Source organism: Prionailurus viverrinus, chromosome X, assembly GCF_022837055.1.
Source record: "Prionailurus viverrinus isolate Anna chromosome X, UM_Priviv_1.0, whole genome shotgun sequence".
Taxonomy (NCBI): Eukaryota; Metazoa; Chordata; class Mammalia; order Carnivora; family Felidae; genus Prionailurus; species Prionailurus viverrinus.
The window spans coordinates 22,849,989-22,871,730 of NC_062579.1; the positions used below are offsets into that span (position 1 = coordinate 22,849,989).

A 21,742-nucleotide genomic window follows, 5' to 3' on the forward strand; every position below is an offset into this window, starting at 1 on the left:
GGAATCTTTGTGACGCTTCACCTTCTCTCTCATCCCACACCTAAACAGTCAACAATCCTGATGGATTTACCTTCTAAATATTTCTCCAATGAGGAGTTTCTCAAATTAGTACCCAACAATCCGAGGACAAAGGGGGAATGGTCAACGAGCATGGAAAGTCATGGCAGACGGTTCGGCATTCCCTGTGTGCATTTAGTGACGCACTTAATCCACGTTATGGAAAAAAAAAGATAATTCTCAGGACATTTGTTTAAAAAGAGCTATCGTTTTGACCTAAAGAGACGCCCAAGCTCAAAAGGATGCCACCACCTAGGGTACCTCGCTATTTCCCGTCTCTTGTCAGACTGTTGCCCGACTCTCTGGCTTCTGACTCATCCCTCTGGAAAAGCCGGAATGTTCTGCATGCATTCAGAATGCAATGAATATTTATTTTCTTTGCATCCTTTCCATTCTGCCCAGCTAGCGCCGGGTAACTCTTCCCCCTGTTCATTTCAGAGTGTGACTCCCACTGCGTCAGCTGTTCACTTGGAGAAAGGCCACTCAATTATCCAGCCACAATATACAATGTAATTGACAATCATCCTTGGGCTGAGACATTTTCTCCTTGGAGACTCCCCTGATTGAAGTTGGGCTACGTACACATGTGAGTATAAACATATTTCCCGTATCTTTCTGACATTCAAAAGGGCTTGTATTCCTAAGAACAAGAAGAGCGCTTGGTATTTAAGAGGATGTCAGTGGGCTGATAAGATAAAGTCCTGGGAACAGTTTTCCACTCTGGGAAATGTCTGGGATGTACGTTGAGGGGTAAGGGAGTTGTCAGGCCAGTTGTGTGATCCCGTTCCCTGGAGATGAAGTTTCCTCCTCAAAAATCATTTCTTGCCATTACTTATTACTTTGCTGCCATTGGGTCAAGGAAAAATGCTTTAAGGCTTCTAAGCTTTAGAATCCACGGCATGGGGCCGTCTCATGAACAGAAGGATGGAAGAAAGAACATTTCCCAACGTGTTCCTCTCTGTGTGAGTTGTTTTCTTTTTTTTTTTTTAAATTTTACTTACATTCAAGTTAGTTAACATACAGTGCAGTCTTGGTTTTAGGAGTAGAGTTTAGTGACTCCCCACTCACACATAACACCCAGTGCTCATCCCAGTAAGTGCCCTCCTTAATGTCCATCACCCATTCTGCCCCTCCCCCCACCGCCCTCCCCTCCAGCGACCCTCGGTTTGTTCTCTGTATTTGAGCGTCTTTTATGGTTTGCCTCCTTTTCTGTTACTGTCTTCTTCCTTCTTCCTTCCTTCCTTTCCCCTATGTTCATCTGTGGTGTTTCTGAAAGTCCCCGTATGAGTGAAGTTGTATGGTGTCTGTCTTTCTCCGACTGCTTATTGTGCTTAGCATAACGCCCTCTAGTCCCTTCCTAGTGTAATGGACAGATCCGCCATCTGTGTTTCTGCCGAAAGGGGTGATGCTTTCTGCCCCCCACCTCGCATTGAGAATTCCTTTTCTTGTTCTGCTTCATGCCAAACAACTAACTGAGGTGAGCGGTATACTGAGTAAATCAATGCAACTAAACCCTTGTATCGTTGCCGCGTACTCTATCAGATGACCGAGTGTTCCTAAGTTTTGTTGGGAGTGAAGGTGAGTAAACGCTTTTTTAAAAAACAGTTTTATTGACATCCCATAAATTCACTCATTTATTTTTTTAAATGTTTTTCATGTTTATTCGTTTTTGAGAGAGAGGGAGTGAGAGAGGCAGAGAGAGAGGGAGACAGAGACTCCAAAGCAGGCTCCAGGCTCCACGAGGTCAGCCCAGAGCCCGATGCAGGGTCCGAACCCACAAACAGCGAGCCCATGACCTGAGCTGAAGGCAGACACTCAACTGACTGAGCCACCCAGGCGCCCCTGTAAATTCGCTCATTTAAACCGCACAGTTCCTTGGCTTTAATGTATCTACAGAGTTGTGCCTGCATTATGAGAATCAACTTCTAAACGCTTCCATCACCCCGAAAAGAAACCCCATACCCTTCAGTAGTCCCCTACCATTTCCCCATCCCTCCCTTCCTGGGCAAGCACTAATCCCTTTTTCATCTGCGTAGATTTGCCTCTTCAGAACATTCCTTATAAATGGAATCATGCCATATGCGGTCTCTTGTGACACTCGTTTCTTCTTCCATTTACCACAGTATCTTCAAAGTTTATTCATTGGTTGTAGCGTGCATCAGTGCTTGGTTTGTTTTCATAGCTGAATGATATTCTGTTGGATGGACGTGCCCCATTTTGTTGATCTGTTGGCGAGTCGGAGGTCAGTTTGGTTGTTTCCACCCTTCGACTCTTAGGAATAATACTGTGATGCGTTTCTTGTGTACACAGGTATTTTAAATTCCTCTCGTTATGTCTACCTGGAAGTTGAACTGATAAGTCATAGGGTAACTCTCTGCTTAAATGCTTGAGTGTCGCCCAAACTTTTCTTCACATTGGCTACACCAGCACTTGGTATTATGTACTGTTTTTATCGTAGCCATCCTAATGGATGTCAAGTGGTATCTCCTTGTGCTTTTGATTTGCATTTCCAAGGATAAGTGCTCTTAAAATACCTCTGGCTTACCCACATGTAAAATGCGAACATTGAAGTGCCTGGATAGACCACATCTGGAGAGGCTGCTAAAATGTACACACAAACCAACGAACAAACAAAACTAATGAATCCCCCGTCTTCGTGAGAGGAAATTTTCTTACACAAGAGTTTATCTGGGATTGGGATTCACAAATCATCATTTTTAATACTGAAATTCCCAGAGCTAGTCCCAGACTTAACCCTAATCAATGATTCTGTCTTTATTAAGGGGGGGGGGGGTAAGAATTAGGGGGAAATTAATCTCGTATTCACTTGTCAAATTGTGCAAGTTGCTCACCTTCTCTGATACTGAGTTTTCTTATCAACAAAATTAGGTTAATAATGATACCTAACTCACCATCATGTGAGGATTAAATGAGATTTTTTTTTCCATGTGAAATGCTGTACCCGACTAAAAATAAATGTTAGCTATGCATTTTTAAAATTTTTTTAATGTTTATTTCTTTTTGAGAGAGAGAGAGCTAGCAAGGGAGAGGCAGAGAAAGAGGGAGACAGAATCTGAAGCAGGCTCCACGCTAACAGCACCAAGCCTGACGTGGGGTTCGAACTCACGAACCGTGACATCATGTCCTGAGCCTAAGTCAGACGCCCACCTGATTGAGCTCCCCAGGCACCAGTTACTCTTTTTATTCTTTTTTAATTTTTTTAAATGTTTTTATTGATTTTTGAGACAGAGAGGCACAGAGTATGAGCAGGGGAGGGGCAGAGAGAGAGGGAGACGCAGAATCCCAAGCAGGCTCCAGGCTCTGAGCTGTCAGCACAGAGCCCGACGCGGGGCTCGAGCTCACGGACTGCGAGATCATGACCTGAGGCAAAGTGGGACGCTTAACCGACTGAGCCACCCAGGCGCCCCCAGGCACCAGCTACTGTTAATGTATAGGGTGAGTGATCAGAGGTCTTCTGTATTGTAAGAATTTAAGAAAATATCCTCTGCAGATAGGGAGAAGTCACTGAACATTTTGATCGGTTGTTTTCCATCTCTACAAAAAAGTATTTTAAAAATTACCTCTGGGGCACCTGGGGTGGCTCAGTGGGTTAGGCATCCGGCTCTTGATTTCCGCTCAGGTCATAATCTCCCAGTTGGTGAGATAGAGTCCCACGTCGGGCTCTGCGCTGACAGCGCAGCGCCCGCTCGGGATTCTCTCCCTCTCTCGCTGCCCCCTCCCCACTTGCACACGCTTTCTCTTTCTCTCAAATTCTAAAACAAAAACAAAAGCCTCTGTAAACATTAGCTCCAAAATTCCTCAGAAACCTAAGTTATCTACAAGTAAGAACAAACTCTGAAACCAGCTGGTGGGGGAGGTGGCGTGTTGTCCCCTCCGGAAGTCTTTCGTGGTCCAGAGGACTTGCAGCTTTCCGGCAAGTTAGCCGTCATCCCACCAAAGGGTCCAAGTGGGGTCTGGTTTCCTCAGCCTAATAATTCTCTGTTTGTTACAGACTGAAGGTCTCTGGATTCCCTGGCAACCTAGGAAATCGAACTCCCTGGCCTTGGGTCACTTAGCCTTGTCCTCAGAGACGATGCCGGCCAAAACCGTGAAGGAGGTGAGGCTTGTGTTCCTTCCGTTGTTCTTGTTCGCTGCTCCCTGTTGTCCTTCGTGTTGCCCTTTGGGGGCCTCCTGTTTACAAAGGTCTTCTGGTGCAGATCCTACTCTGTCTTCGTCTTGCCCTCAGAAACACGCTTGCGAGCTCTCTTGTGGTCCTCTACTCTGGTACCGTCTAAACTTACCTTAACTCTGGATGACTTCTTATAGAGCCGATAAACACATACATTCATTCAGCAAGCCCATGTTGAATCCTCACTGTGTGCCAGGCCCTGTACTAGGCTCGCAGGTGACTGGCCGTGACATAATCCAGTCCTCGTAGTAGAACGGAGAAGATCAACAACCTTGCCAGTGGTGATGAAACAGTGTGATGATCATAGATGTATGTCACAGGGTTGCCAGGAGGATTAAGAGAATGGTTGTAAAGCCCTTAGCACGGTGCCTGGCACAGAATGAGTATCACGTGCATGTTTATGAAACAAATTACATGCAGAAGCAGGTTATGCCCTGGGGGCTGTAGGAACACATGCTAAGACCACCCATCCCAGCCTGAAGTACTGAGGTCCCAAGCTGGGTTGAACGTGGTTTAAGGGTTTAGCCAAGTTAAGATGTGGAAGAAACATGTTCCATGTAGAGGGAACAGCATGTGAACACGAAGGAACATGAAGGAACATGACATATCTCGGGAAGCTCAGAAGTTCCATTATGGCTAGAATGTAGGCAACGTGAGAAGGAACAGAGGTTAAGACTCAGACTGTGTGGTCCATGGTGGGTAAATTGCCTTCATGGGCCTCTGTCAGCCTCTAGTATGTAAATTGTGCTTTGCCATCAAGGGACATTGGGGATGGGAATGGTCGTTGGTTGGGTAAGCAGCAGGATTCGCCGTTGTGGCAACATAAAGACAGTTTGGGGAAATACTTTGAGGTCTTAAGTACCCTTTAAGGTAACATTATGACCTATGCGTGGAGTGTTTTTTTCTTCGGTCAAATAATTAAACCTAGATGAACCACAGCATGTTTGAAAGAATATAAAAAAGTTACCGAACCTTCTAGACTTTACATGAAAAATCTAGCAGTTGTTTCATTTGAGTGCTGCACTTTCCGGGCTTTGAGGGTCAATAGTGTTGTTAGATCCAGGTGAAATACTGAAAAAGATACAAGGTCCCGGTTTACTATTCAGTGAACTATGCTTGATTAGTTAATTAGCTCTCAGTTCCCCTTGGGGGGAAAAATCCTATTGAATGCTGTATAGGTGACATTTCCAATATAAATAAGTCTATCTCCCGTTTAAGCTGCAAGGAATTGTTTCAGGAATAGTGTGTAAATGTCAAAATACTATAGGTTGGAAATAAAATTGGCAGCGAGAAATTACAGCTAACCTAGTTTGTATGCTCCTCTTGTGAAATGTGAGATAATAACTCACTTCTTACAACTATTGGGAGCATTACTGCTATCTAACATACTGAATATCCCACCTTCTTCCTCGTTTTGTGCACCCCCTGCTAAAACGTAAGCTCTTTGAGGAGAAGCTATTTTACGTTCTTGTATCCCTGGCTCCTAGAACTGAGCCTGGCGCCTAAAAGACACGTTAAGAAATTGTTGAATTGTTGACACATGAAAAGTATTTACTACACGGTAGTTATTCAGTGAATTATTGCAATATTGAACCTCAGGGAATTGTATACTGTTGTTAGTTATTATAATTTAGCTAAGGAAGTCTATCCCTTGTGGTGATTTTGTCTGTAGTTTTTTCCTTTTACCTTGGTTGCTTTTTACTGTTACCTCTTTCATACTTTCAGTGTGTGCACATTTTAGCTTGGCTTTATGATAACTTTCTGTTATATTCTAAGTGGGGCATCTGCCAGGTGGGCTTTTTTTTTCAAGCTTTTATTTAAATTGTAGCTAGTTAATGTATAGTGCAATATTGGTTTCAGGAGTAGAATTTAGTGACTCATCACTTACATATAACACCCAGGGCTCACCATAACAAGTGCCCACCTTAATACCAATCACCCATCTAACCCATCCCCCACCCACCTCCCTCCAGCAACTCTCAGTTTGTTCTCTAGCATTAAGAGTCTATCATGGTTTGCTTCCCTCTCTTTTCTTTTTTTCCACCCTCCCATATGTTCATCTGTTATGTTTCTTAAATTCCACATGTGAGCGATATCATACGGTATTTGTCTTTCTCTGACTGACTTATTTCGTGTAGCATACAGTCTAGTTCCATCCATGTCGTTGAAAATGGCAGGATTTCATTCTTTTTGTTGGCTGAGTAATATTCCATTGTGTGTATACACGACATCTTCCTTATCCGTTCGTCAGTCGGTGGACGTTTAGTTTGGCTATTGTCGATAATGCTGCTATAAACATCAGGATGCATATACCCCTTCGAATCTGTATTTTTGTATCCTTTGGGTAAATACCTAGTAGTGAAAAAAAGAACTGCCATCTGACAGGTGTGAGGTGGTATCTCAGTGTGGCTTTGATTTGTATTTCCCTGGTGATGAGTGATATTGAGCATCTGTTCATGTGTCTGTCAGGCACTGGGATGTCTACTTGGGAAAGTGTCTATTCATGTCATCTGCCCATTTCTTTACTGGACTATTTGTTTTTTGAGTGTTGAGTTTGGTAAGTGTTGTACAGATTTTGGATACTAACCCTTTATCGGATATGTCATTTGCGGATATCTTCTCCCATTCCATTGGTTGCCTTTTAGTTTTGTGGATTGTTTCCTTTGCTGTGCAGAAGCTTTTTATCACAAGGTGGCCTTTTTAGACAAGACTTGGAACCTTAAAAAAATGCCTCATACACTTCAAATTCGTTTTGAAAGAAGGCAAAGTATAAATAGGTATAAATAAATAATAGTATAAATAAAAAAATTCAACAAAAAGTTGAATGAAATGCAGAGATCTCTTGATAGGTAGAGGCAAATCCTCCTGGTTGTTTTTAACTCAGCACGTGTTTTTCTTATTATTGAAAGGCCTTGTGCTCCCAATGCATCTTGAACGGTAGTTACACTGAAACTGAACGATTGCTTTGCTTCCCATCTCATACATGACATGGAGCTGGCGATTCCTTATCTGTAGAACCCGCTACACGTGTTAATCCCAGTAATGATACAGCCAGCCTCTTAGTACACTGGCTTGTCTGGTGACCAGAAACCAAGATAGGAGAGGATAAGGATCCTGCTGTTACTACAAAACAGAAATAAACTGAGTGGATCAGATGGAAACAAAGTGATGCTTTTGGCTTTGTAAATGTTTTATTACTTCCAGACAACTCCTCTATTTATGCTGGTTACTTTCTGGCAGTCCATGTATTTATTCAACAGCTGTTTATTATCTGCTATCAATTTGAGTCCCAGCCTCATGCTCGCTAACTGCATATTTTTGGGCACTGCCTTGATGCCTCGGTTTCCTTATCTCTAAGACAGAAATAACGACACAACCTGTTGTATAAAACTGTGGACAGATTAAATAAGCAATTACCGTTAGAATAGGCTTCAGCAAACAGAGTTCCCAACAGATGTTAGTTATCTGCATATTATCTCAGAGGCAATACATTTCCTTTTTATTTACCCAACTTTACATTAAATTGCCGTCGCTTGCAAGCAAGAGTCTTGATTTAAGGAAATTGCAGCTCAGAGAGGTAGGGTAACCTGCCTGAGATCACACAACAGGGTGAGTGGCAGGTGTCTCCAGAGACTCAAATGATTGATGTCGCGAGTCTGGTGCCCCCAAACCAAGGCTGAGCCTCAAGGTTCCTACGCACAGTTCGGAGCCTGTGTAATTCGTACGGGTCACAGCAAGCCCACCGGATGTAGGAAATAGCACTGCCTACAGTGTAGAGACTCGCTTCCCTTTCTCCCACGGCAAGGTCGCGGTACCCGGCAGTTACACTCCTTATACTACCCTCCCCATCCTTGGTAATCCTAATCTCTCCAAAAACCCTGTTAGACAAAAACACTACAGTGAGATAGACTTTTCATTTCTCGGAGTTGTCAAGAACAGACGAGAGGAGAATATGCCTGCTCCTCAGATGTTGACCCCCAGTCGCCTTGCACCAGGCTGTGACAGTACCCCGTGATGTGAGATGAAGCAATCAGTCCTCCTTCGAGAAGGAAATCTTCAGTGTCCACCGAAAGATTTGCCTGCCACTTACAACCATATTATCCCTGACGATGTAGATGTTCTTGTAGATAAATATACATAGAGATAAAATGTAGGTATTCTGAAGGGCTATCTTTTATCACCTTCTTGCACCGTTATTGCAAGATCACCGTATTGCAAAGTTTTGTACCAATTACGTATATCTGACTACAATATAGTTGCGTTTTGACCACTTCAGTGCTGGGCTTTAGGGCTCAGGACTTCACCTACTTTCTTTCCACTTAGCACACCCGTGTGTTAGTCATGATTCTATCCGTCTGGTGGCGCTCCAGACAGTCTTGATTTGTATGTTTTGTTTATCACGTTTTCCACAGTGAGCATATATTATTTTAGGATCAGTAATACAGTTAAACACATGTTTGTTATTTTCCAGGAAATAATCCATCTTCAGCTAAATGTTTATGAAATGCTTGATACTTTTCAGGAGCCAAGTTCTAATTATTTTGGACACATTTTGTCATTTCAAAATTCCATGAGCTCGATACTATTATCTCTCATTTTTAGAGAACACGGTTCATTAGAATAACTCATTCAAGGACGCCCGGGTGACACGTAGCCTAATCTCCAAGTCTTTGAAGCAGACATCAGAAAAAGCCGAGGAAAGAAATAAAATGATAAAATTCAGATTCATTGTTGGCACATCTGGGAACGATGGTTGAATATGTTTGCTAAAATTGTTCTTATGGTGTCTGTGGCTTTAATATCTCCATCTCCTGAAAGCAGAAAGTATAATAATAATGGTATCTGAAAGGGACCAGTCATGGCTGACAGGATACATAAGCAATTCAGAAAATAATTTGAGTGAATTTGAAACCAGCCTGAGCAGATAGCCATTATTCCATTCAGCTTAGAGTTTGCTAGTCATGATTAATTGCAGAGGAAAATGTTTGAAGAATATATCCTTTGAAAAAGTGGCAGAGGTGAATGAACTCAAGAAAAAGTTAAAGATGATTCACTTTATTGGAATATAAAATTCTCATGATCCTCAAAGGCAGAATCCAGTTCATTCTAAACAGGTCAGAGATTACTGCAGTTGGCTCCTAGCTGCTAAATTTAAAGCTAGTGCAGGCACAGACCTCACAGTGATGAGGTGTTAACTCTGTTCAGGTATTCATACAGTTCTAGCGATAATTTCCTGCACTGTTGTTTCATACGGGATGCTTAACAACCAACGTAATCAAAGCATACAAACTTACTTTAGCTTCAAAATCAGTAAGGTATTCCCGGGCGCCTGGGTGGCTCAGTCGGTTAAGCGTCTGACTTCGGCTCAGGTCATGATCTCGTGGTTCTTGAGTTTGAACCCCACGTCGGGCTCCGTGCTGACAGCTCGGAGCCTGGAGCCTGCTTCGGATTCTCTCTCTCCCTCTCTCTCTGCTCCCCCCCCCCCCCGCTGACATTTTCCATCTGTCTCAAAATAAATTAAGAAAACATACACAATTTTTTTTTAAAAAAAAGCAAAATTAGTAACATATTCCAACAGCAAGAGAAGGTAACTCTGAGACCATCCCCTTTCCTTTTGAGTATACTTGCAGTCCTGACTGGAGCCTGATACTCAAGGAAACTATTCACATAAATGTCATCAATTACCTTTACATTTACTCAAGATTCAAGTGAGGTCTTTTAATGCTGTAATATTATTAGAGAATTTAAAATGATCTCAAATACATTCATTTACGGTCTCTCCATCACAAGTAAAAAAAGAAAGCATTTGGGGCTTTTAGGTGGTTAAATTATAGGAGAGAGGAAGGAAATGGCAGCGCCCCAGGTTATTGAATATACCCCTCCAGAGAGAGCTACACGAACACTGTCCCAGACCCTCTAACATCTGCCTACAGCTAATTGCATTGTCTCCGCTGGGAAAGGATGCAAATTCACGGTCATCAGTGTCATGTACCATTTTAATTGTTACAAAGGGCACAAAGGAGATGCTCAGGTTGCAGAATTTCCGGTACTAACATAAGAATCAGATTCTTCCTACTTTTTTTTTAAATTTTTTTTTAATGTTTATTTATTTTTGAGAGAGACAGAGCGTGAGCGGGACAGGGGCAGAGAGAGGGGAGACACAGAATCTGGAGCAGGCTCCATGCTCTGAGCTGTCAGCACAGAGCCTACTGTGGGGCTCAAACCCACAACCTGTGAGATCACGACCTGAACCAATGTCAGACGCTCAATCGAGTGAGCCAACCAGACGCCCCCTTTTTTTTTAACTATTCTAGTTCCTTTGATTTTCCATATAAATTTTAATTTTTTTAATGTTTATTTATTTTTGACAGAGGGAGACAGAGTGTGAGTGGGGGACGGGTAGAGAGAGAGGGAGACACAGAATCCAAAGCAGGCTCCAGGCTCCACACTGTCAGCACAGATCCCGATGGGGTTCGAACCCACAAACAGCGAGATCATGACCTGAACTGAAGTTGGGTGCTTAGCCAACTGAGCCACCCAGGTGCCCCAGGTTCTTCCTACGTTCTAAGAGAAAAAGATTATTTCCGGGACAGGACAGGTAGCTATATGAATTGATATATGACAGTGAAATTTTTGTTTTGATGGTGAAGATACCATTCTGCCTCCTTCGGTTCTCCTTTGCTTTCCAGTTCCTGCCCCGCCTCTCTCCTCCTTCACAGCCAAATTCTTCAGTAGAGTAGTCTACACTTGCTTCCCATGCATTCATCTCTCACATTCTCCTCCACCTATCCCATCTCGCTGCCATCCCAGTCTCTCTGTGAGAATCCCTCCGGTGGGGTAACCATTGGCTTCAGTTATTCCACCCGCTGACCTTTTTTCTGCCTCATTTTTATCTATCACTTCTTCCGTTAATGTTTCACCACCTGGCGTTTGCCAAGCTCTTTGCAAAGTGCTGGTGACAAACGCTCATCAAACACGTTCGTCATCAGCTTGGTGCTGGTGAACGACACGGTCATTTTTGTTGCCTTCCACAGAGTTTACATTCTGGGGGAGAGACAGAATTACCTAAAGAACCACGTGTTTAAATTAGAGTTACAAACCAAAAAGAAAAGCGATACGAAAGGGAAAGTTAAGTGCGCTGTGAAGGTCTTGAATAAAGTACAGGAGAGGTCTTTCTCTTGGTATTTTTTTTGGAAATTAAAAAAAAAATGTTGGTGATTTCCTCCCTTTCAAAGCACCATTTCCTTGGAGATCATGATAATATATCCTCGTGATTTTATTCCTACTTCTCTGAATATTCCCTTCTATCCTCCTTAGATAATTTATTCTCTGCTCCCATAGTACAAATGTCCTTTCTCTGAGCCTACCGTGTGAACCTTACCCATCTCACCCCATGTTCTCACCATTAGTGATCCTATCCAGTGCCCAGGGTCACTTTCCATCTCTTTGCCGATAGCTTCCAAATACCAGTTTCCAACACGCATTTTACTTGTTAACTCTAGTTTTGCGTATCCAATGCCCTTGATGGCAAGTTTACCTATTTGTATAAAATAAAAAATGTCCAACTTGGCCCCTCTGCTGTCACTCTAAGACCAGCTGCCTTCATTCTGCCATGTTGCATGCATTCATTCACCATGTTGTAGCCGTAGTGATTTTTTTTAAAGAACATCATTTTACCTTTTATAAGATCAGTTAGACATTAAATGAGATTAATGAAAAGCACAAATTGCCTATACTGCTTTATTATTACCGTGCCGTTCGTAATAGCAGTATTGAAAACAGAATTTTCGTATGTGTGTTTGTGACAACACGGATGGACCTTGAGGGCATTATGCAAAGTGAAATAGGTCAAACAGAGAAAGACTCGTACTGTATGATCTCACCTACATGTGAAATCTAAAAAAAGACAGAACAGATTGGTGGTTTCCAGACTGGGAGTGGGGAATAGGAGGAGTAGGGGACAAAATGGGTGAAGGGGGTCAAAGGTACAAACGTACAGTTATAAAGTAAATAAGTCCTGGGGACGTACAGCATGGTGACTATAGTTAATAACACTGAATTGCAAATTGGAAAGTTGCTAAAGGAGTAGATCTTAAAAGTTCCCATCGCAAGAAAACATGATTTTAACTATGTGTGGTGATGGACGGTAACTTGATTTACTAGAGTAATCATTTTGCAATATATATTAAATCATTATGTCGTACAAATAAAACTAGGTTATTAAAGACGTTTTCACATGTACCTATTAATAAGGGATCAGCTGAGGAAATTCTGATATATCCACCCAGGGAAATATTGTGCCACCATTAGAAAAAAATGAATCAGCTATGTGAAAGAGTGTGGGATGACTTCTAAGATATATTGTAAAGTGTAAAAAGTAAAGCACACACGGGTGTGTGTCATAGGCTGCAACGTGTGTTTAAGAAGCATAACATTTGTAAGTTTACACGTTTCTGGGAGAAATGGATCTTGTTGACTCTAGGGGAACTGAGTGGTTAGAGACAGAAAAGCTTTCCGCGTTATACTGTTTTGTATCTTTGCATTGACTATTCCAAAATGTAGTTTAAAAGTTTAGGGGTTTTTTTTTGTCTTAAATCAAGAACTATACAAAAATCCTATCCTTAGAAGTCCTAAGTGTAGCTCTTCCTGTAAGCGGCCTGAGGTGATCTCTGAAAATGGTTTACTGTTCACTTGAGCCAGAAAACCCTACGAAATCATGCAAATCAGGAGGCTCAAGTCTTCATGTTCACTTTAAGAGCACACGTGAAACTGCCCAGCCCATCAAGGGTATGCATATCTGAAAAACCACCAAGTATCTGAAAAAGTCACCTTGTGGAAGCAATGTGTGCCATTCTGTCCCTACACGGGTGAAGTTGGTAGGTGTGGCCAGGTCCAACACGGGGGGGCTGGACGCACGGTCACTGGCCCCAAAAGAGTGCTGAATTTTTCTGCTGAATGCAGAGAGCGGGGACGCCTGGGGGGCTCAGTCGGTTAAGTGACCGACTCTTCGATTTTGCCTCAGGTCTTGCTCTCGCGGGTTCATAGCCCTGAGTGGGGTTCCATAGTCACCGTGGAGCCTGCTTGGGATTCTCAATCCCTCTCTCTGCCACTCCCTTGCTCGCTCACACGCACGTGTGCGTGCGCACGCTCTCTCTTTCTCTCTCTGTCTCTGAAAATAAATAAAAACAGAGAGTAATGCTTAACTTCAGGGGTTAGATGTAGATTCTCTGGTCACTGAGCACATCCAGGTGAATAAAGCCCCCAAGATGTGGCATAGAACTTACAGGGTTCGTGGTTGGAGTAACCCACTCATGAGCTCTCCCTGCCACCCCGGTATGATCCCTACTGAAACAGAGCAGATTGTTCCTAATCCAGAAGAGGAGGTTGCACAGAAGAAAACGATATCCCAGAAGACACTGAAGAAATAAAAACTTATGGCCGGAGAATAAATTCTGCATAAAACAAATACAAATAAAAGTAAAAACAGAAAAAAAGAAATTGTAAGCATACAGCACACATGCACACGGCCAGACAGATACACATACACACCCGCACATGCACACTGGGCCTGTTAGGCAGAAGGTACACAACTAGCTATTCGAATTTCACTCCAGATCCGAGAAACAAATCTAAAAGTTTTTAAATGGTTTCACCGAGTACTCATTATGTGAATATCTCTGTGCTGTGGACGTGCCAGAAAAATCCTCTGCAAACGAACCTTTAAAATTTGAATTGCCCTTTGTAGAACATCTAGGAAACAATAAGAGCACATATCTCACAGCTGAAATGATTGAAATTAGGTGTTTTTGCTGGACACACCCATCCTTGATCGTTGGGGTCCTCATTCTATTATTTTCCCTTTGCCATTCAGGGAATTCTGGCAAGGGAATCTGCTGGAACTCCTAGATCTTGCCCAAAACCTCCTTGATGGAAGACCGATGTTGTGAGAGGTGACACTGTCGAAAGCAAACTTGGATGGCTCAGCCAGGAAGGGCTTGTCTGAGGAAGGAAAAGTAGAAATCCGAAGCATGAGTAAGAATTGGTGAGGTGAGGAAGGTGACGAATTCACCTAAGCATAGGTACCGTCTACATTTACCTTTCTCCCTCCCGAAACAACAGTGAAATGGCAGTGAAGAGAAGAAAATGGCATGTTCCACAAGAACAAAAGGATGAAGCATCGCAACCAAGTGCCAGAAGGTGGAAGGAAGGTGGTGCGTATTAACCGGCTGAGAAGACTCGAGAAAGCTAAATTCACACAGTGTGGACAGCACGATCCAGAAACTAACTGATGGATGCTACAGAAGTCCAGAAAGGTTCTGAGATTACAGGCTCAAAGTACTAATTAAGGCATAGGTACAGGTAGGACTGAAAAGGAAAGGATATGTAATGGCTGTATAGAGAGCTAGGTCCCCTCCATACTCCATGAAGCCGGGACCCCTAGGACACAGGAGGTATACTCTGGCGAGGCTGAACCAGAACTTTCTCTCACAGTGACTCTCAACCTTGACTGCACATTAGAATCATCTGGGGAGCTTTAGAAAAATCCTAATACCCAGGCTTCCCTGCGAAGAAATGAAATCAGCATATTTGAAGATAACACCTTGTGAATTATGAGTTTTAAAGCTCCCTACGTGATTATGCTGTGAATATATGGCTGGAAAGTCACTGTTGATGTACCAGGCAGAACTACTAAAATCTAAGGGAAAATGTGCCCAATCGGCCCACCCCCACCCCTAAATGTAGAGCTATCGGCCAACATTTGAGTGCCTGTATCGTGTGTATACAAACATCAGCCAAGAATTCCTAGCATTGGAGGGAAGCCTCAAGCATAAAAGACACAGACCAAAACAAATGGTTACAAAGTGGGGAACATAGGAAGACTTTTTAAACACCTTTTTAAACATCCTCAGCAGCATATGAGAAGATTGGCTTCCATACAACAAGGACAGGATGCCATTTTTATAGTTCAGAGCCTAACAGAGAGCCCCTGGAAATGAAATGTCGACAGCCGAAGTGAAGAAAAATATCCAGCAGAAATGTTGGAAGACAAAGTGGAGGTCATTCTCCATGACACTGAACAAAAAGGAAAAGAGCTGGAAAATAGGAGAGAAAAGAAAATTGGAAAATTACTTTAGGATATCTGATACCTTACAAACAGGAGGTACAGAAAGAAAGAACCAATAAAACAGTGAGGGAATTAGAAAAATAAAAATACGAGAGTCCATCTGCACAAGTGAAGGATGTTAGTTTGCGAATGAACGCTCAAGTATTGTGGTGTCGATGTAAAATTACCCACACTGATACCTAAGTGCGAGATTTCAGAATGCCGTAGGTAAAGAGAAAACCCTAACAACCCTCAGAGCTAAAAAACAAAAACAAACAAGCAAAACAGGTAACAGAACAGATTGACAATGAGAACGCCGTCCGACTTTGCAGAAGCAAAAGGAGAAGCAATTCAGGAGACAGTGGAGAATTACATGCAAAATTCTGAGGGAAAATGATTTCCAAACTAGAATTCTATCCCTTGCCAGTGTACTGACGGAGGGGGGGAAGGAGAATAAAGATGTTTTCAGATATGCACTCCCTAAAGATGTACTTTAAAGGCGTCTTCTCTGAAAGCTACTGGAGGATAAGGTAAGGAAATAAATATCCACCAAGATAAGGAAATAAAACGAGAAAAGATAGTGGATGCAGAAGACAGAGGCTCTAACACAGGAGAGGCGTAGGGCGATTTCACAGGAAGGTGGGGAAGGATAGTTTTCAGGATGGCTTTGTGCAGGCCTACAGAAAAACCAGTCCAAATTGGAGTAGGCAGACAGAGGATCCCAGAAAGGCTATCTCCTCACCCTCTAAAACATGTTGCTGGTAATTGGCTTGATGTGTTGGAAAGTACCGAGAGGAAATTAAACTTTTGTTGTGAGCTTAGGGATAAATCAGCTAGTAGTCCACATTACACTAAAAGAAAATACAGTAATTATTAACTGACTCCAGGGAAAACAGAAGTGTGTACAACAAAGAAAACATCAAAGCACACTTTGTGGTCCATCGATAAACCCTGCTTACATCATTGTAACAATTTATGTATTAAATACATATTTATCCAGCATTTGCAATGTAACGTTTTTGGAAGAGTAGAGAAAAGGGAAGTGTGGAAGGAGAGAAAGTATTGGAGGTCATGGTAATTGAGGGGAAAGTGGTTTGTGATTTATACCTTTGTCTTCTATTGTAGGAAATCAGTAGGTATCATAGAAGGTTGAAAATCGAGAAATCAGATTATAAACTTACAAGGCAAAGGCTGTGCTGCGTTGAACAATTACCATTTCTTTTTTTGTATTTCTGACCTTACGGAAAGGCTACATTGCTTAGCCTAGCTTGGGGCCATGTGACGTGGCACTGGCTGGTGGGGGTGGGGGGGTGTTTTGTCAGAAGTAATGTCAGCCCCTCCCAGGACTTGCCCTTAAATACTCACATTCCACCCTCTGCCTGCAACAGACGCCACAGAACCCTGGAAACCGTGAGAAGAAATGCAAGCCTTCCAAGATGATGGTGCCCTAGATGGCCTAAATCCCATAAATAATTTTATTTATTACCTATATAAATACGTTATTCATCCCTGTTTCCTTGGCCCATTCGTGCTTCTTTGTTGTATTTTTTTATTGTTATTTTATTTTTTTAATATGAAATTTATTGTCAAATGGGTTTCCATACAACACCCAGTGCTCATCCCCAACAGGTGCCCTCCTCCATGCCCATTCGTGTTGACTTGACCCAAATACCAGTTCTAAAGAAGTGGAGCCATTATGGCCTAATCTCTGTCACCAGGTTTCTGTGTTTGCTGGGAAAGTATTTGAAGTCGCTAAAGATAAAAATGGGGCTCTTTCTCCTGTTCCCGACCCAGGGAAAGAAGGAGGCCAAATGGGAACCATGACACTGTATATGGCACCTGCCTCCATGCCCTTTACAGAGGTGTTCCAGAAACTTCACTTATTACTTGTTTGTAAACTACTAACCAGAATCATGTCTCATGAGTATCCCGTGAGTATCTGTGTAATTTTTTTTTTCATAATCCCAGCATCACTAGGCTCAGTTCTGGAATTGAAGCGAGTAATTTTGGCAAAGTCGCTAAAAACTGATCAGGCAATATAAACGATAACCTCTTTGTGTATTAGAACAGGGATGACTCTTTTTTTAATGTTTATTTTTGAGAGAGAGAGACAGAGTGCGAGCAGGGTAGGGATAGAGAAGGAGGGAGACACAGAATCTAAAGCGGGCCCCAGGCTCTGACCCCATCAGCACAGAGCTGGATGCGGGGCTCCAACCCACGAACTGTGAGATCATGACCTGAGCGAAAGTCAGACACTCAACCGACTGAGCCACCCAGGTGCCCCGGGTCAAGGATGACTCTTAAGGGACTATTACGTGCTATAGGCACTCACAATAGTATTGCCCTGTTTTTCTATTCCTGAAGCATATTGCTGTCCTTGAATTAAAGCATATGTAAGGCAGAAGGAAAAAACCAAGAATAGCGTGACTAAATTACACATTTCATCTCTTTGCTAATTTTCCCTTCCATTTCTATAATCATATTATCTACTCATCTAAGCTAACCGAAGGAACTGAATCAAAATGTCTTCAAACCAAATGTCACCTGTCCAAAAATTTCCTAAGCTGCCATTTCATATATATATGAATATATATATGAATATATATAAATATATATGAATATATATATATGAATATATATAAATATATATGAATATATATAAATATATATTCATATATATAAATATATATGAATATATATGATATATAACTATATATGAATATATATGAACATATATAAATATATATGAATATATATGAACATATATAAATATATATGAATATATATGAACATATATAAATATATATGAATATATATGATGTATATGAATGTGAATATATGATATATATGAATATATATGGATATATATGGATATATGAGTATGGAAATATATGAGTATATATGGATATATATGTGTGTATATGGATTTATATGGATATATATGAATATATATATGGATATATATATATTGTTTTTTAATGAAATAACAAACTTTTATAGTTCCCTTGGTTGTGACTCTGGCCAATGAAGTACAGGCTTCTATGGAAATTGAATCCTAGGGTGCTTGGGTGGCTCACTTGGTTAAGGGTCTGACTCTTGATTCCAACTCAGGTCATGATCTCATATTTGGTGAGATCGAGCCTTTTGTCAGGCTCTGTGCTGACAGCGTGGGCTTGCTTGGGGTCTCCGTCTCTCTGCTGCCCCCTTGCTTGCCCTCCCTCTCTCTCTCTCTCTCTCTCTCTCTCTCTCTCAAAAATAAAGACATAAATAAACAGTAAAAAAATAAAAACAGAAATTGAATCCTAAAGATCAATTTTAACTAGATGTGTCTTGTCTTTTTGCGGCTTCCAATTGACTGTGTGGGGTTTTATATTGATTTTTCATTCTGATTGGACCAGCGGAGTTTATTTACTTAGCAACTTAAATTTTTCTCATTTTTATTTGATTGTTTATTCTTGTTAAACAGTAGGGAGCAATTGAGAGCTCTAGCTGGGTTTAGTTAGGTCCATTGCATGGAAACAATGATTAACTGCGCGTCTGCTGGGTACGGGAGGGAGGTGGGGCGGTGGATAGCCAGGGCAGGTGGTTGGGAGCAGCCCGCCCTGAGTGTAGGCAAAAGGGGGTGCTTGTCTATGAAGAACCCAAGACAGTGATACGACTGACTAAAATCAATCTCCTCTCTCTCGTCACCATGTGCCAGCACGTCTAAACAATGGCAAAGCCTTTCATCGTCCTAAGTTTTAAGCAACTTCTGCGGATACTGCTGTTTTAATAATATATATGTTAACTTCAATTTAGCACGCATTTGTTTTCATCCTTTTTTAAGTTTAGTTATTTATTTTGACAGAGAGAGAGAGGGCAGGGGACAAGCTGGGGGGGGGGGCAGAGTGCGAGGGAGACAGGGGACCTGAAGCAGGCTCTGCGCTGACAGCAGGGCTTGAACTCACGAACCGTAACATCATGACCTGGGCCGAAGTCGGACACTTAACCGACTGAGCCACCCAGGTGGCCCGCACATATTTATTTTTAATATGCACTTTATTCCACCTGGAAGTTAATAAGGAGAATGCCCAGGTGTGTTATCATCCCAGACACATGTGTACTCAGCTGCACATAGTCGTTTCATGAGTAGTCTCAACACAATTTAGAAGTTTTCAAGCTTACTTTAGGCACGATGTTTGCAAACCTGTGGCATTAAGTATTCCCGCAGTCAAGTGGTAGAGTCAAAGTACACAATAATCGTAGGACATAGATGACTTAACTGTCGTAAAAAAGAAACAGAACTTTTGCATTTCACATGTAAATAGTAATTCTAAATAAAACTTAGAGTTTTGTGTTTAAATTGTTTAATGTTTATTCATTTAAAAGAATTTTAATATTTATTTTTGAGAGAGAGAGAGAGAGACCGGCCACAAGTGGGGAGGGGCAGAGAGAGAGAGAGAGAGAGAGAGAGAGAGAGAGAGAGAGAGAGAGAGAGAGACAGAATCCGGAGCAGTCTCCAGGCTCCCAGCTGTCAGCACAGAACCCGTTGCGGGGCTCGAACCCACAAATCGTGAGATCATGACCTGAGCTGAAGTCAGATGCTTAACTGACTGAACCACCCAGGTGCCTCTGTTTATTTATTTGTTTTGAGAGAGAGAGAGAGAGTGAGAGAGCGCGCGCGCGCGCGCGAGAGAGAGCGAGCAGGGGAAGGACAGAGAGAAAGAAAGAATCCTAAGCAGCCTTTGCACTGTCAGCATGGAGCCCGACGCGGGGCTTGAGCCTGCAAATTGTGAGATCGTGACCTGAGCCAAAACCAAGAATCTGACAGCCTAACGGAATGAGCCACCCAGGTGCTCCTGTGTTTAAAATTTAAAACAATTAGGGGCGCCTGGGTGGCTTGGTCTGTTAAGCGTCTGACTTCGGCTCAGGTCACGATCTCGCGGTCGGTGGGTTCGAGCCCCGCGTCGGGCTCTGTGCTGACGGCTCAGAGCCTGGAGCCTGTTTCCGATTCTGTGTCTCCCTCTCTCTCTGCCCCTCCCCCGTTCATGCTCTGTCTCTCTCTGTCCCAAAAATAAATAAACATTAAAAAAATTTTTTTAATTTAAAACAATTAAATGGTATGAACTTCAAAGTATCATATTTTTTGTTTAGAAAGTGTAAGTATTTTACTCCATATCCCATCTGTTTGTTTACTTTGTACAAGCATCTTTAAAGAGGCACTTGAATAACTTGTTAAAAAGTTCAAATTTGAGCAACTTGTTCAAAAGTTAAAATTTGTTGTGTTTCTAAACAAATGAACCAAGAAAACATAGTTACTACTGATGATTGCATGTTTATTACTGAAAATAATGTTGCCATTTAGAGAAGGAGTGACTAATGAATGATATTCTCCAAATGTCAAGAGATGAAGCAAGAAAATAAATGTGCTGGGGTGTCCGGGATGTGTTTTTATCCACTTGGGTAGTCTCCGCACAAGAAACATGGTCCTTAATGACAAGTTGTCTAAGTTCAGAGCTAGGAAGCATGTTCGTGGGTGATTTTTGTCATGGGGCCCTTTAAATCTCTTAGTAGATTTGAATACTCTAATGGTAATAGAGTATTACCTATGCTCTAATGGTAATTCTGCATGAAATAAGCTTTTTTAACATCTTCATGTTAGATATAATTCATATACCATACAATTCATGTAGAGTATACAATTCAATAGTTTTTAGTATATTCACAGGTGCAACTATGACCATAGTCAATTTTAGAATATTTTCAGCATCTTAAGAAGAAACCTCTTATTTTTTTTAGCATTTGTTGTTCTTTTTGTAAAGTTTTGGTTTTTTTTTTTTTAATTTTAATTCCAGGATCGTTAACATAGAGTGTTACATTAGGTTCAGGTGTACGATATAGTGATTCAACAATTCTATACAATTGCTCAGCGCTGATCATGATAAATGTGCTCTTAATCCTCTTCACCTATTTTAGCCAACCCCCACCCACCTCCCCTCTGGCGATCTTCAGTTTGTTCTCTATAGTTAAGAATCTGTTTCTTGGTTTCTCTCTCTCTCTCTTTCTCGCTCTCTCTTTACCTTTGCTCATTTTTTCTGCTTCTTAAATTCCATGTATGAGTGAAATCACATGGTATTTGTCTTTCTCTGTCTTATTTCACTTAGTATTATACTCCCTAGCTCTATCCATGTTGTTGCAAATGGCAAGATTTCATCCTTTTGGAGGCTGAGTAATATTCCAGTGTGTGTGTATGTGTGTGTGCGTGTGTGTGTATGTACATCATGTCTTCTTTATCCATTCATTTATCAATGGACACTTGGGCTGATTCCATAATTTGGCTGTTGTAAATAATGCTGCAATTAACAGGGTGCATATATCTTTTTGGATTCCTATTTTTGTATTCTTTGGGTAAA

The 21,742-nt window shown here is 41.8% G+C and overlaps 1 pseudogene; it reads left to right on the plus strand.

Annotated features, from left to right (window-relative positions):
- Window positions 1-12,921: 12,921 nt before the first annotated feature.
- Window positions 12,922-13,695, plus strand: LOC125157888 (60S ribosomal protein L17-like; annotated as a pseudogene).
- Window positions 13,696-21,742: the final 8,047 nt, after the last annotated feature.